Raw genomic sequence first — 5862 nt, 5'->3', positions numbered from 1 at the left:
AAGAGTAAATTTACTCACGTATGCAAATATGCACCTTCAATAGATGGTCCCAACATTACCTACTATAATAATTGTAATTTTACATGTAATTTTTTGTACAGTGTACGATACTCCTCGAAAAGGTAGCAAATTGCAATTGAAAGCGCTCAGCCTTTCTGGCCGCACCCGCTGTCTTTCATTGATATCGCCGCGTTACGTTTCAGCGTTATTTCGAGGCGTCGAACGGGAGCGAAGTAACGTAATCGCGGTTAAATCGTACGTCGCGTATTATGTACGGCAGTTAACGCAGCGCGCGCTCAGGCGCGAGCCTCGCGTGGCGGAGTTCGCCACGCAACGCGGCCTTTCGCGGCGACGAGATGGGCATTACCGCCTGTGTAATCTGGGCCAATGGGTCACGCCACACGAGCGAGTTTCCCGCGTATCTTCGCCGTCGCGCGCCTCGCCATTTTGTCGGCGTTCTCCATTTGTCGGCGCTCCTTATCGCCGCTTTCGCGAAGGAGGACGACGCCGCGCGTTTGTACCGCAGAGTCGGAAAAATATCGACGCTCAGCTGGCACCACCTTCCAGCCGTCACAGAATTCCTTCGGGCCTGTGATAAATAGAAAATGCACCGGGTTAGCGTTTTAGATCAAGGTCCGTGATTTTATAAAATTTTGTTAGTTTTTTGTTTTAAACGCCATCATTCTGGGCTTCACAGCCCTTGGCGGGCGCCTTAGCCTTCCCGAGAACACTCTCCCATTTGTCTCTGCCCTGGGAGAAGAAAGACAGTTGGCAGCCCATTTTGGGGCCCACGATTGGTAGTCGAATTATTTGGAGTGTTCGTAACACTAATCTTTTACGAATTTTATCCCGCGTAACTAAAAATCGCAATTAGCTACTCTATCTATATCCAAGATTGTAAAGTAATACTAATCAATTCTCTCAATTAGCTCTGTCGATATTCAGTAACGCAAAGATAATTTTCGCTTAAGAGGCAGCAACCGAAATGAATAAGTTGCTTAACTACAGAAAAAAACGGACAAAATTTTTCCCAGAGTAGAGTGTTACGAACAATCCAAATAATTCGATTGCTAAGTGTGGGCCCCAAAATGGGTTGCTAACTGTCTTTGTTTCCCCAGAGTGTCTAGGCGCCTTCGAGATGTCTACTGAACATCATGGATGAATATAACCGTTAAGGTCGGTATTCATAGTCAGATCTTGTATTCAAGACCGTCTTAAGATTATACATACAGATACATGTCGCAGTGGTCGAGTTGGTGAGACGCCCGCCTAGAGTGTAGGGTGGTTCAAACCCTGGCTGAGGTAATATTTTTCGCGATCAATTTCTTTAATTAGAATTTGCCAGCCAAGCGTCGTCTAGCAACGTTCCACATTGGTTATCTTTAGACACTCCATAGCCAATGAAATGCTCCATACAGCATCTTTAGAGACATTCAGGACGGTCTTGAATATAAGATCTGACTACGAACACCTAAGGGCGGTATTGTCTTGAATACAGTTTTGAATATAGTCAGATCTTATATTCAAGACTGTCTTAAGAATCGTCTTTGGATACTCCGTAGCCAATGAGACGTTCCATACAGCATCTTTCGAGAAATTCAAGACGGGTCTTGAATATAAGATCTGTCTACGAATACCGGTCTGTGTCTTTCGAGTTGCCTTTCGACGTCGAGCTTCTGGAAAAATCGATTAATTGGGAAACGAGGATAGCCGCACGGAGTTCACGGTATACCGGCCGAGGTCGATAGGCGAAAACGTGCGCACGCTACGTTTATTACTGTTTAATTTACGTTAACGTGGCAACACGCATAGACTTACGTTGATATCAGCGGTGTAACGGGATTTTGCACGACCTTGCAATTAAGATCTGCCTATATACGTACATGTATATATATATATGTACGTATGTATCGCGGTTCTTTGAAACCGTCTCTTACGTAAAAGCGGTAAGTGCCTGCGAACGTAATACTTCCTACGTTTGCATATTACTTACCACTGCATAATAGGCGCCGATAGAGCGCACGCGACACATACCGTTGCGTCCAGAAATAGGTACTTTGCCCGCGAATATATTATACATTCCGTACGCGCGGACACCTTTAAATTCGTGCCAGGCGAACGATACCGATATCGATTCGTTATTGTAATTGATGTTAATTGACGACGCCGGTCCTTGGCTCGGCTCGATTTAGGAAAACGACCGCGAGATTGCTTCGCGGCCGTCTAGCGCGTACGCGGAGCGATTGATTCCGTGCAACATTGTTTCCCCACGGCCATTCAATTTTGCAATCTCGCAATTAACAAGTCTTACCCGACTCCAATGTTGCATGTAAAATAAAGGATTACCTCGAGAATGATACATCGAGACGCGGTGTTTACGGAAATGTGCGCGCGCGCAAAATGCGAGGTTACTTCGGCGTTCAATGCCGAGTGCATTCCGAGTCCTTAGACGTAATCCTTGAATGTTTCTCCCGCGCTTCTCTCGAGGTACTGCGTTTCTGTAATTCTTGAAATTTCCACGCCGTCACCGGAGTCCTTCGGAAAGCCATCAGTCTATTCGATTCGCATTCAAGTAGCTTTTTCGAGCCTCCTTTTCTCCCTTTTGGATGGATTGCCCTAGCGGAACATTTTTTTAGAAATAACTACAACAATTCGCTTGAAATAGAAATTTGCAGAAAATTTTTATATATTCGTTGAAACATTTTTTTTAAATATCTACGAAATAGTACCACAAATTACAATGTTCTTAAATCAAGAAGTTATTGCAAGTAGTATTTCATGGAAATGTACAATTTTGTAAAAATTAGTACAAAACTTTACTAGTGTGAAAAATTTGAGAAACAACAAAATCTTAAAGAATTCAAACATCCGCTTACTTGTGGAATATTACAAGAATTAACCAAAGTGATTCAATTCTAGCATTTTCATGTTGATTTTTGTTACACTTTTTAAATTTACGTAGAATTTCGTAGATTCTGGCAGTATTTTATTTTATTTTTATAAAACTTTGTACAATTATTTCCGGCAGGGCGGGGTCGAGGATCGCGCTCGCGCTTCCGCACCCTCAGAAAGGATTTCTGTTACCGACACAAAAATATTCTTGACGCATTTGTATTTCTCACAAGCTCATTTAGTATAAAAATAAGACAATATCAGAATAAAATCAATAATTCTTATTTTCCTCTATCGAATTAAAACAGATTGACTTAATACATTGAGACAAGAGTAACTTATATAAACGTAAGTTTATATTGTGTTTAGAATAAATTTTCCCTCCATCTTGGCGTCACGAAATTCGACAAAAGACGACACACACTATCATTTTATTCTGGATTTTAGAATTTTTCATTCAAGATTAAAATATTCCTTTGTCTATAATAAATATGATTGGCGCTACATCGATCCTATTGTATGACACATTCAAGTGTGATAGCATTGGATCCGGAAATTTTTTCTGTGGGTGCGAGCGTTCAGATTCTCGGCGGCGGCGGCGGCGGCGACGACGACGACCGCGTTTCGCGAATTGCGGCGAGCACTCGCGCGAGAAGTGCGCTGCACCGGCTGTTTTGCACCGGTATTCCCGTCGGATACGATGCGCCAGTCCCCCGGTTGCCCAATACTCTCCGTCCCGTTAGCCGGTTGCCTCATCATTGTCGTCGTCGTCGTCGTCGCGCGGACGTCGTCGCCGGCAACCGGTTGCTCTATCAGTGCCGATGAGAACCGCAGGAAGTCGATTGCTCATCCTTTTAGCTAATTGCTAGACCTTCCATCGTCTTCGTCGCCGCCGTCGTTACCGGCGTTATCGCGCGGTTGCGCAACATCGGCGCGAGCGGACAATGATTATAATAATTGCTAATGTCGCGTATCATTCGTACGCCCCCCCCCCCCCGCGGTTATGCAAAATTATGCATCGCTTGTCCAACAAATTACTCGAGAGCCATCGAAACTTATTATGCTGTCAGCCGAGTCCAGCGATGTCGATCGACACTTTATCGTTGCATCTTCTTGCTCTTGTTACAATAGCGATCGGCGCTTTAATGTTGTATATTTCCTTGTTGCTATTTATGGAAATAGGGCACTCGGGCGTATTTTTTTTTATCTCGTCCAGCCAATTTACCGACGTGAACGGGAACGATTGAACGGGAATACGAAACGTATTTTTCCCGGTCGCGATTCGATATACGCGATTCGTATGACGCATAAACTTTTGCAACGCGCGCGCGAGAGAGCTATAAACAAAGATCGCCTTTGGCGGCGAGATGCACTTAAAATTCTACGAACCGGTTTCGCGGGCCCTCGCGCAGGATTTGCACTCGCTCGCCCCGGTGTCCCGCTTGAGTTACATTTATTTAATTTTAATCGGTCCGCTAGTACGCATCGCGTGCGCGGCGCGCGTTGCGAAACGTCGATATCGCGGTGCAATTTATTAAAATTACGGCGGCTAATCCGCGGCTTATTTTGTAAGCGTTAATTTTGCAACTCGCGCGCGCGCGCGCGCATGCGTTGCGTAACACACACGGCCGCGGAATAACACACTACTAATAGTGTTAAACAAGCGCTTGAATAATGCTGAATGAGATGCAGCGCGCTGATGATGCAATAAGCGCGCGCGCGCGCGCTTACCGGTTATTATTTTATATCGACGAGAGGATAACGTGTAGCCGTCGCTCAGCATCGTCGCGGATGCTAAACGAACGAATTGCTCCGCGCAGCTACGCGCGCATCCTTGTTCCAGTTTCGTCGGTCTTTTTTTCCCCGTTTTTTCTCCCTATTTTTTTTTTAATCGCAGATTATGCAACGTGCGAAGTTTTCCCGTCCCCGCTGAAACAAACACCGCGTCATTGGGGACGGTCGCTTTTTAACGCGACTTGTCTCGGCCGTAATTAATTCCCTTTTGCGATCTTATCTGTCCCGTAAACCGTGATTACGCGGCTGAGCGCGTAAGTTCGAAGACGACAGTATTAGCGCGAGACTCTCGAATCCGCGGTGCGTTCGACGGACACTCGCGGGACGTTCAAACGCTCGGATTCTCCACCTCGAGTCTTTCCGCGGGTACTTTTTATTTCGCAGGACGTGTGCGTCGGACGGCGTTCGATTCTTGGTGCCCGGATCACGGAATTTTTCCCTCTCGAGCGGGAGAGGCTCGCGATCCTCGCTCGATTCTCGCGGCCTGCGACAGTCGGAACGAGGAAATGAACGATCGAGGAGACGCGATCGATGAGCGGCGCTCGCGCCGCGGTCGTGAGGATTTATCGCGGATATCTGCATAAGGGTGTCGCGTGTCGACGTTTTTAACCCATTATCGTTATTGCTCTGCCCCGGATACGCTCGATAGCGTCCCACATCTCGCACCGCGCCGCGCCGCCGCCTGGTGCCGGCGTGGTGCCGATGTGGAGCAAAGGTGAGACCTTTTTCAAAGAGCACGCTCGTCGGAGTCACGAGAAAGAGAGAGAGAGAGCCGTCACGTCCATCCCGGACGGATTTGCCTTGCAGTCTCGCGAATTACCGTTAAACTACGCACCGATAGTCTGTTAATCCCCGAAATGTGCGAGGCTCGTGTTTTCCAAAAATGTCCACAATTTTGCGAAAACGTATGTGCGCGCGCAATTTTTGAGCCGCGTCATTCGGACAGCTCGAATTCCCCTCGATTTCTACGATTTATCCCAGCTCTCGGTGTGCCTCTTTTGTCGAATTTCGCGGCGCCAACTTCGCGCGTTGTAAGATGGAGGGAAAATTTATTCTAAACGCAAGAAAATATAAACTTACATTTGTATAAGGTACTCCTGTCTCAATATAGTAAGTCCATCTTGTGCAATTCGATAGAGGAGACTAAGAATTATTGATTTAATTTTGATATTGTCT

The 5862-nt window shown here is 46.2% G+C and overlaps 1 pseudogene; it reads right to left on the bottom strand.

Moving 5' to 3' along the window:
• Nucleotides 1–280: 280 nt before the first annotated feature.
• Nucleotides 281–2453, bottom strand: LOC105567539 (annotated as a pseudogene).
• Nucleotides 2454–5862: the final 3409 nt, after the last annotated feature.

The sequence above is a fragment of the Vollenhovia emeryi genome, unplaced genomic scaffold, assembly GCF_000949405.1.
Source record: "Vollenhovia emeryi isolate VEMERY1.0 unplaced genomic scaffold, V.emery_V1.0 DF939137.1, whole genome shotgun sequence".
Classification (NCBI taxonomy): domain Eukaryota; kingdom Metazoa; phylum Arthropoda; class Insecta; order Hymenoptera; family Formicidae; genus Vollenhovia; species Vollenhovia emeryi.
The sequence above is the reverse complement of the archived record's forward strand: the minus strand, read 5'-3'. Positions and strand labels throughout refer to the sequence as shown.